The 9,856-nt window shown below is 39.0% G+C and overlaps 2 pseudogenes; one reads left to right on the forward strand and one right to left on the reverse strand.

The window, feature by feature from the left end:
- Positions 1–1,151: 1,151 nt before the first annotated feature.
- Positions 1,152–1,874, reverse strand: LOC109699327 (large ribosomal subunit protein uL16-like; annotated as a pseudogene).
- Positions 1,875–3,453: 1,579 nt separating this feature from the next.
- Positions 3,454–3,700, forward strand: LOC109699325 (10 kDa heat shock protein, mitochondrial pseudogene; annotated as a pseudogene).
- Positions 3,701–9,856: the final 6,156 nt, after the last annotated feature.

Genomic DNA, 9,856 nt, shown 5'->3' on the forward strand with positions numbered 1-9,856 from the left:
TTCACTCCCTCCATCATTCTCCTTTTGGTCTGGTTACTTTGGAGATGAGGTCTTGTGGACTATTTGCCTGGGCTGGCCTGGAACCTCTATTCTCCCAATCTCGGCCTCCCATGTAGCTAGGATTGCAAGTATGAGCCACTGATGCATGGCTGAGCTATGATCTTTGTTGCTTCACAGCAAACCAAGCAGGCCAGCAGATAAATGAAACGTGTGTAAGTTTCAACAGTACCTCATGCCCCTTCTCCAACTGTCTGAATTAAGAATAAAATGGCTGATGTTCTACTTGTGACTTCTGAATGGTGTGCAGAATGTCTCATGAGTCTAGCTAACCTGAAATTATGTAGAGAAAGAAGTTTTGGGAAATGCAGTTTTAAGTTAGCCAAATGGACACAAAATAAGCCCACTACACCCTCTAAAAATAGCCTTGGTCATTTAGGTTTGTTCCCTTCATTTGGGAAACTTGATCAAGCTGTCTTCCGTACTTAAGTAACTTTTCCAACAATTTCTTATATTGGGACTTTATCAAGCAGTTTTATTGTGTAACAAACCATTTTAATACCTAGTGGTTTAAAACAAGATACATTGATTTGTGATTATTTCTCATGATTCTGTGTGCTAGTCTGGCAGTTATTTATTATTATTATTTTTTTGGTGGCACAGGGGCAGTTGTTCAGGTGCTGATGGAGGCTGAATGGTGTAGGATCTCTTCACTTACAGACAGTGGTCAGGCTATTGGTCTCACGTGGCTTAGTTGGGATGGCTTGTCTCTGCACCACTATGAATTTTCTCCTTTTACAAGGTACTGGGTCTGCTCTTTTCTGCATAGCAAAGGCCCCTAGCATACTGCCTACTCCTAAATGCATATCCAAGTATTCATGTTTTGAGTGTGGGTTGGTGTCTCACATAAGATCACTGCTTTTCAACTCAAGTATTTTCTCTTCAGTTTTCTCATGGGTATCTACTTTACACAAAGACACTGCAAGTTGGCATCTACACTCTACCACAGCTGATATTTTCACTCCATGAAAACACTGTTATTGGTGTCACAGGAGCTCTCATCTTAGGTTTTTTTTTTTTTTTAGGTAGAAAGGATGATTTATTGTTGAGTATGACTAAGGTGATTAAGAAAGGGACAGCATAGTGGGAAACCCTCATGAGTGCAGGGCACACCATTTGTCCAAGGATTGTGGATATATTTGACTCCACAGCCGTCGGGGAAGAGCCACTTCTCTGCTATCATGTGTTCAAATTCATCTGCATTAAACTAGCAAGCTCCACTTCTTTGAGATGTGGATCTTCTGGCAGCTAAGAAACTTAATCTTGGCCCTACATGGGGCCTCAATCACATTTTTTTAAAGGTACTGGGGTTTGAACTTAGGTCCTCATGCTTGCTAATCAGGCGTTCTACTGCTTGAACCACCCCACAAGCTCACATGTTCTTTATTCTGCAACTTCATGCAGATGGACATGATTGCCTGGCCAATGCAAACTCTGGCCACTGTGCCCTGGGGCTTCCCAAAGGCACCCTGCATACCTGACTGGAGCTTGTTAACCCCAGCACAGGATAACATCTTGTTGGTGTGAATGATGTGGAAAGGGTGCAGCCATACTCAAATACGAAAGCCATCTTTGTCACAGCTTTTTCTTATGTACTTCTTGACACAAATATGGGCAGCCTCTAGGGCTTCAGAGGAGAGCTACTCATATTCATCAGATACCATGTGACCACAAAGTGGGAGGTTGTCCACTTTTGCCTTCTTCTCCACCAGGTCAAAGATGCAGATCTTGACATCATGGACACCTAAGTAGAAGTGAGACTTTGTGTTCAGCTTGTTCTTATAATACGGTTAACACTGAGTGGGGCAGCTGCCCATGAGGACACCAGGATATTTGGTGGTACAATGAAGGAAAATGTCATCTTAGGTTCTTAATGCTGCAAAATCCTCCAAGTATCAACATACCAAAACTAGGTGCTTTTTACATATAGAAGTGGGGAGAATGACCACCCTCTTTTAATTGTGTGCTTTTTCTGTTGGGCATTTACCTAGGACTGCTTGTGCCATCAATTTCTTTTAAAATCAGCTCTTCAGCTTCTTCCTATAGGCCATATCCCCAGTGGCAAGTCATGAGTCTAAAGGTGGAGAATCCATACTTGGGACAGATATCAGGCTGCCTTCTTGCTCTGAAGTTATCCTTGCGCTAATTGTCTCCTCCTGACCTTACTCATCAGAATATCACATAGGACCAAATTCTAACTCAGGTGAAAGCTGGAGTCACAGGTCTACAAAGCATGCTAGGTTCCTTCCAGTGTGGGTACCTCCCTTGTGCTCCTTGTTCTTCTTCAGTTATCTTTACCTCCTGCCTTACCCCCACCTCCCATGTCTAATCCCTGTGCGATAACTATAGTGAATTATTGACTAGTCCCTCAATGTGCATCGACTTTCATATCTAATTTTACCCATGCTGGTTTCTCTTCCTGCAATCTTCTTTCACCAATTTCTACTTAAAGACTTTTTCTTCATTCTTTATGACCCATGAAAGTGTTTATTCTCCTTCAAGTTTCTTGGTTTTAACTTCTTATTCTAGTAGCACTTTTTACGTAATTTCCCTACTGAAGTATGTATAATATTCTGATTTAGTCAAGGTTGGCAGTCTCTGACTGGGAAGTCAAACACAGAGAGTTGATTGGTAGTAAGAGCTATTTCCCAGAAGCTAGAAATGAGGTTTTGGTCAAAAAGAATTTACCATGTGAATTACTAAGTGATTGAATATAGAAGAAGTAATGTGGGCGATCAGGTAAGTGACAGTGCTACAGCTTGAGGACATGTGAAAATGACAAGTGTTGCCCTACTTCTGGGAGTGACAAATTACTTCAGAAGACTAAGAAGGTCGGACACAGGTGACTCACACCTAAATCCTAGCTTACTCTGGAGGGAGAGATCAGGAGGATCATGGTTTGAAGCCAGCCCTGGGAAACAGTTCAGAAACCCTATCTCAAAAATACCCATCACAATAAAGGACTGGTGGAGTGGTTCAAGTGGTAGAGTGCCTGCCTAACAAGCGGTGAGGCCCTGAATTCAAACCCCAGTACCAAACCCAGTACAAACACACACACACACAAAATAAAACAAACAAACAAGGGAGGAGGAGTCAGAGATCCTGAATCAGAACTTGACCTAATCTGGGCAGTGGGCCAAAAGTATTTATATACTAGCTACTCTTGGAAAGGGATGTTCTGAACTGAGAGTATTTTGAGGAAGGGGGCTCTCAGATCTCCAGTCTCTTGGAGGTTTGAGAATGTCTGGATAGACATAATTGTGTGTGCAGTTATAGTTTTTTTTTAAGGAGGAACCCTGTGAGCATGCCTGCATGGTGGACGGTTTTTTCATGTGTCTGAGGCCCAACTGCGGGTCTCTCCCAGAGAGCAGAGTCCTAGCTGCAGTGATGAGACTCATGGCAGGAAAAGCATTTAGAAAGTTTCTTCTGTTTGACCGAAAGGAATGCAGCTGAAACTGTAACCAAAGGTGGCATTATGTTTCCAGAAAAATTTCAGGGAAAAGTGTTGCAAGGAAAGCATGGAGAGATTCAATCAGTTAACATGCAAGTCGGAGGCTGAGTTCTTCTGTTAGAATATGGAGGCATCAAAGTAGTTTATTTCTTATTTAGAGATGGCGACATTCTTGGAAAATATGTGGACTGAAATAAATCACTGGTCAGATGGCATCACATGAAACTGCCCATTCCACTGACGTTCTAAAACCTTTCATCATGTAAATAATTTCCATGCGTCTCCTTTTATAATAAACTGTTAGAATATGACATTCATGGTCTCTAATGTTTAGTTTCCAAATAAAATATATAAGTGAAAAAAGGAGGCATTCAGTATATTTAGTAGATGAATATTCAAAAGCAACTTTATAGCTTTAAACTGGGAAACTATTAGGAAGAAGTGTATGGAAAAGTATATGGTATTTCTGTGAATGGCCTCCCACTTTTCCTTGTGTTTTTCTTTTTTCTTGTTCTTCAATTTTCTATATATGTTTTGCGTTTTCTGCTTATTTACTTATTTATTTTTGTGGTGCAGGGGTTTGAACTCAGTGCCTTGTTCATGCTACACAGGTGCTCTAACACTGGAGTCATGCCCTCATACTTAACCTTGTTTATATATGGCAATTTTCCAATCATTTTATTTTCCATTTTATTTGTTTGTTTTCTTGTGGTACTGGGGATTGATCCTAGAGCATTGTGCATGCTAGACAAGCACTCTACCACTGAGCTACACCCCTAGCCCTCTGCTTTAATTTTTAAATTTTTTTCACTTTATTTTTAACATACAAGTAAAGCATATTTTTTTGACACAGGGTCTCACTCTGTAGCCTAGCCTGGCCTGAAATTGGTGATCCTCTTGCCTCAGTCTCCCAAATGTGGGGATTACTGACATATACTACCACACTTGAAATCATATTTATTATAAAAATATATTTATTATAAAATATATTTATTATAAAAATATCTCTCAGAGAGAACCAGAGTTAAATTTTGGTGGCTACCCTTATAGAGATAAATATTTCTCTTATAATCCTGCTTAAAACCCAGTTGAATGGAAAATGACTACATTATAATTTTATTTATTTTTTTAACATTTAATTTTTTGTGGAAAAGGCAATGCTTGAACATAAGTTTCAAAAATTGTCAAAAGGTATACAATTTCTTTTTTTGTGATACTAGGGTTTGAACTCAGGGCCTACACCTTGAGCCACTCCACCAGCCCTTTTTTGTGATGGGCTTATTTGAGATAGGGTCGTGTAAACTATTTGCCCAGGCTGCTTTGAACCACAATCCTCCTGATCTCTGCCTTCTGAGTAGGTAGGATTACAGACATGAGCCGCAGGTACCCGGCAGGTATACGATTTCTTTAATACCTTCTCAGGGATAGTATAAGTATTTAGAATTTTGTGTACACCACATAAATTGATAGCACACTCAAAACATTATTCAACACCTTGTCAGTTTGTTTTTTGCTTATGGACACTAGACCTTGGAGATTTATTTCATTTTAGTTCACTGAAATTTTCAACACTTTCGTTAGGTAGAAAGAACTGTGAAAGTGGAAGACACCTTTTTTGAGTGAGACTAATTAAAACAAACAATTTAATAAAACATAATGCCTTATTGCTGTTATATTTTTAAGACAGGGTCTCACTATGTAGCCCAGGCTGGCCTCCATCTTCAGATCCTCCTTCCTCAGTTTTCAGAGTGCTAAGATAACAGGTGTGCACCACCACAGCCAGCAAAGGAACTGGTTCTATTGTAACACCCTAATTGTTCCAGTGCCCTGGTCTTCTCCAAGAACAGGTGTGCTCTTCAATGGGTGTTTGTCATATCTGTTCAGTGTGACATAGACCACATCATTTTCTCATCTGCAGACTCAGTCACCACATCCTGATCTCAAACATTTAAAAGTGTAAACTGAACTATGCCCATTTTAGGATTCTATTCTTAGTGATTCCTGTGAATTAACTTCTTGTTTAAAATTCAACACATTTAAGAAGACTTTTTTCACAAAGTTTTGCCTCTCCTTAAGAAAATGAAACAAATAAACCAACATCTTTTGATCACATGGCATTTTAGGTGCAAATAAGTGAAAACATTTGTTTCCAGCATTTAAGTAGTTCATTTATTCAGGTAATAATTGCAAGTATGAGTCAGGTGTGGTGGTGCATGGCTTCAATCCCAGCACTCAGGAGATGGAGATAGAAGGATCATTAGTTCAAGATCAGCCTGGACTACATGACAAGACCCTATCTCAAAACATACACACACACACACACACACACACACACACACACACACACACACACACACAATCTGGAGTAATATACACCTTAAAATGTTCCCCGGGATGCTACTTTTAATGTGAGACTTTGTTGCAGAAGTGACTTTAAGACTCAAAGGAGCTGGATGTGGTGGTATATGCCTGTAATCCCAAGACTTGGGAGGCTGAGACAGGAGGATCAGGAATTTGAGGTCAGCCTTGGCTACCTAATTGAGACCCTGTCTTAAAAATAAAAACAAACAAAAAATTTCACCCCTCCTCAAAAAAAAAACCTCCTTGAAGGAATAAAGATAGAGTTAGTTTAATTGTTTGTGTAATTACTCTTTTGTGGAGGGACTCCTCTCTCAGTTTCAAACAGATTTGAAGGAGGCATTTTTACAAATTTGACTTGGATGAATGAATTCTGCAGCTGACTCCTTAGCTCAAGTGTTCAGAGGGACCTATGTCAGAGGACCAGAAAGAACCAACTTTTCTTCATTTGATCATCTTTTCAAGGATAAAAGCTTTGTAAATACAGTATCATTTTGCTTATGAGATGTAAGCAGGCAAATAGATACAAGCAGGGGTTCAAACAGATTACGATGGAATGAAAACTAGAAAGTGGGAATTCACTGTGGCAATGTGAAACTTGCCTGAAGAATATACACCCTTAAATTCCATGATCTCTTTTCCCCTGGTTAAGGATGTGTAGAAGTCACTCAACTACTAGTTTTTTGGTCGTAGGAATTGAGCTTTTAAATGCCTAATGCCTGGCTCATACTCAATAAGTATTTTCTGTTTGAATGTAATAATGATCAAGTCTAGATCTCAATGCTAAAAGTGTACAGAATATTAATAATTCTAATATTTCTGTGTAGAACATTTTTTAAAGTAACTTGTTTTTAACAAGGTTTCACTGAGCTATACCTCTGGTCCCTTACAAGTTTAAATTTTGAATCAAATAACCACACATGTAGAAACCTTGAAAGGACCCTGGAGAAGTCTCTCTCCTTTCTCTTCCCCAGCCCCAACTCTCAGTACTTCACTCTCTCCAACTTCTTCTTCACTATTATCTATAAATGGCAGTTGTTAGAATACCCACAGTTGCACACTTCTTCCATCAAGAGATAGATCTGACCAGGAAGTAATGAAGAGGTCAACTAGAGATGAACCAATGTGGGTTGTAATACACACGTGCATGGAAGCAACACTAGGAATCTCTCTGTATAGCTATCATTATCCAACTAGCAAAAATGCTATGTCTTTCTTATTAAAAAAAGGAGATAGCTCTGGTCTGGTGCTTGGTAGCCATGCTGAGGCCCTGGATTCTATCTCCAGCACTATGGGGGATAAAAGGTAGAATCTTTTGAACATAGGTGACTGTATGATTTATTTTGATTAATAAATTTGATTATTGTGGTATAAGTAGAAACTTGGAAAACACTTAATTGGGGCCTGCCTCCTTAGTGCTCTTGTCCCTTGACTAACCTGTTGGACAAGTGGTTCATTTTCTCTCATTGCTCTGGTCAACCATGAACTATGTGAATGAGGCCACCTGAGGCCCATCAGCCCCCATCTGACTCTCCTATTAATGAATCATGCCAGGTGAGATCAGACCAGCCTGACCCAGAGTAGAAGAAGCCTCCTACAGAACTGTGAACTAAATAAATGGCCATTATTTTAAAGCACCAAGTTTTGGAATGGTTTGTTGGGCAACAAGTGGTAGCTGATACACTTTGCAAATTACGGCATTTTCTGCTCTAGTCAGATGGGTCCATTCAATTTCTACATGACACCACAACTCATATACCTTTGCTCATACCCTTCCTGTTACTCCTTATTGATATCTTTTCTTTTAAGGTGTCCTCAATTCTTCTACCTCTTAATAGATAAAAGCTTTCTTTCCTATTTTTTTATTGGTTTGTTTGTTCCTTTGAGTCCAGAGTCTTGCTATGTAACCCATGCTGACCTCAAACTTCCAGTCCTTCTGCCTCCCAAATTCTGGGATTATAGACATATATCACAGGGCCCAGCTTTGTTTCCTAAATTCTTGAAAGATGCTTTATGTCTCTTAAGCATTCCAGTGCAAATTTCTGTAAACACAAGAGATTAATGAAAGTTAAACCAAAATAATTTTACAGAAATATAGTGCTAGTTAATTTGATCATTTCCTATTTTATTACTGCTTAACTCAGTATATACTTCTTCTTTGATATTTGTACAACACTTTAAAAAACTGTAATTTAAGCTGAGCGCTGGTGGCTTATGCCTATATTCCTAGCTACTCAGGAGGCAGAGATCAGGAGAATTGCAGTTCGAAGTCAGCCTGGACAAATAGCTCACAAGAACCTATCTCAAAAAAAACTCATCACGATAAAGGGCTGGTGGAGTGGCTCAAGGTGTAGGCCCTGAGTTCAAACCGCAGTACCCCCCAAAAAGAAAAAGAAGCTAGCATATTGTCCCATTAAGCACAGAAAATCATGTTACCATCCAGCATATTTTTTCTTCTAGATTTTGTGGTTCGAAGCCAGCCCAGGCAAACAGTTCATGAGACCCTATCTAAAAAAATAAAAACCATCACAAAAAAACGGCTGGTGGAGTGGTTCAAAATGTAGGCCCTGAGTTCAAACCCCAGTACCTCAAAAACAAAAAACAAAATAAACAAAAAACTGTAATTTACCTTCTACCATTATACGATTGATTCTGATAGAAACTCTTCATCATTTCAATGTCAAATGTTCTGTACAAGACCTTATATATAGGATTGGTGGAGTGGCTCAAGTGGTAGAGTGCTTGCCTAGCAAGCGTGAGGCCCTGAGTTCAAACCCCAGTACCACTAAAAAAAAAAAAGACCTTATATACAATGCATAGACTATATTATACAAAGTGACACATGATTATGGCTTTAGAGTTCAAAAAACATGGGTCCAAACCCCTGGCACCAACTTGCTAGTAACCTTGGGTAAAATAATTAATCTCTCTGAAAGCCAAACTTAATTAAAAAAAATAATCATACTGAATATAAATGGGGGACTACTTGGGGAGGGGGAGAAACCAGTGTGAGGTGGCAGGGGAAAAGGGCGTGGGGGAGTATAAGATCAAAGTACATTGTATGTATGTATGAAAAGATTATGATGAAACACAGAAATAATCCTACTGGGCTAGATATGTAGCTCAGTGAGAGTACTTTCCTAATATGCCCAAGGCTCTGGGTTCCATCCCCGGCATTGCAAAAGATTAATTATATGATTATCTTGAGGATTAAATTACCCAAATCAAATATTTTAGTCTATGCTACACATGTAACAGGCATTCTCCAAATAAAAACTTTTACTATGAATAAAGCCTCATGTTGAGATGCAGAAAGCAAGTACCTTAAAACCTCATTACCTCTTTTTCTTCATTTTCTCTTGCTCTCTTACTCCCTTCTTCCTCCTTCTCCTACTTCTTTCTTTTTTTCGGTGCTGGGGATCAAACCCAGGGCCTCTTGCATACTAGGCAAGTGATGTACCATTGAGCTACATCCCCAGCCTCTCTTTCTGTTTTGGTAGTAAGAGTTTCTAAAATATAAAAAAAAGCCCTTGAAGACAAGCCAAGAGATCTAGAAATTGATTTGAAATGATATGTGTGCAATTAAGCACTTTACTGGATTAGATTCTTATCTAATAACATTACTTGATGGGAATTTCTGATAATGAGCCTTCATAAGAAAGGTTACATCACAGTAATTCCTTGAAGAGAGTTAATAGAAAGGATTTCCTTCTCCTATAAGCTTCACAACTAATTAATTGATTTCTACTAAATGTGAATTTAAAATTGATCTTGAAAGGTGATTTTTGTTTTGTTAGCTTCAAATATCTTTCTTCTTATTCCCTGGAATTCAGGGAAATAGTTGCAAAAAATGGGAATTCCTTTGTTTTTGTAATGAGGTAACTATTAATAGATGTTTAAACAAAGCTAGCTCTTGAATCTGTAATCCAGCATATACATTAGCTTGAGTTTTACTCATAGAGGTACAGACCAGAAGGAGGGTTTGATGTG

The sequence above is a fragment of the Castor canadensis genome, chromosome X, assembly GCF_047511655.1.
Source record: "Castor canadensis chromosome X, mCasCan1.hap1v2, whole genome shotgun sequence".
Taxonomy (NCBI): Eukaryota; Metazoa; Chordata; class Mammalia; order Rodentia; family Castoridae; genus Castor; species Castor canadensis.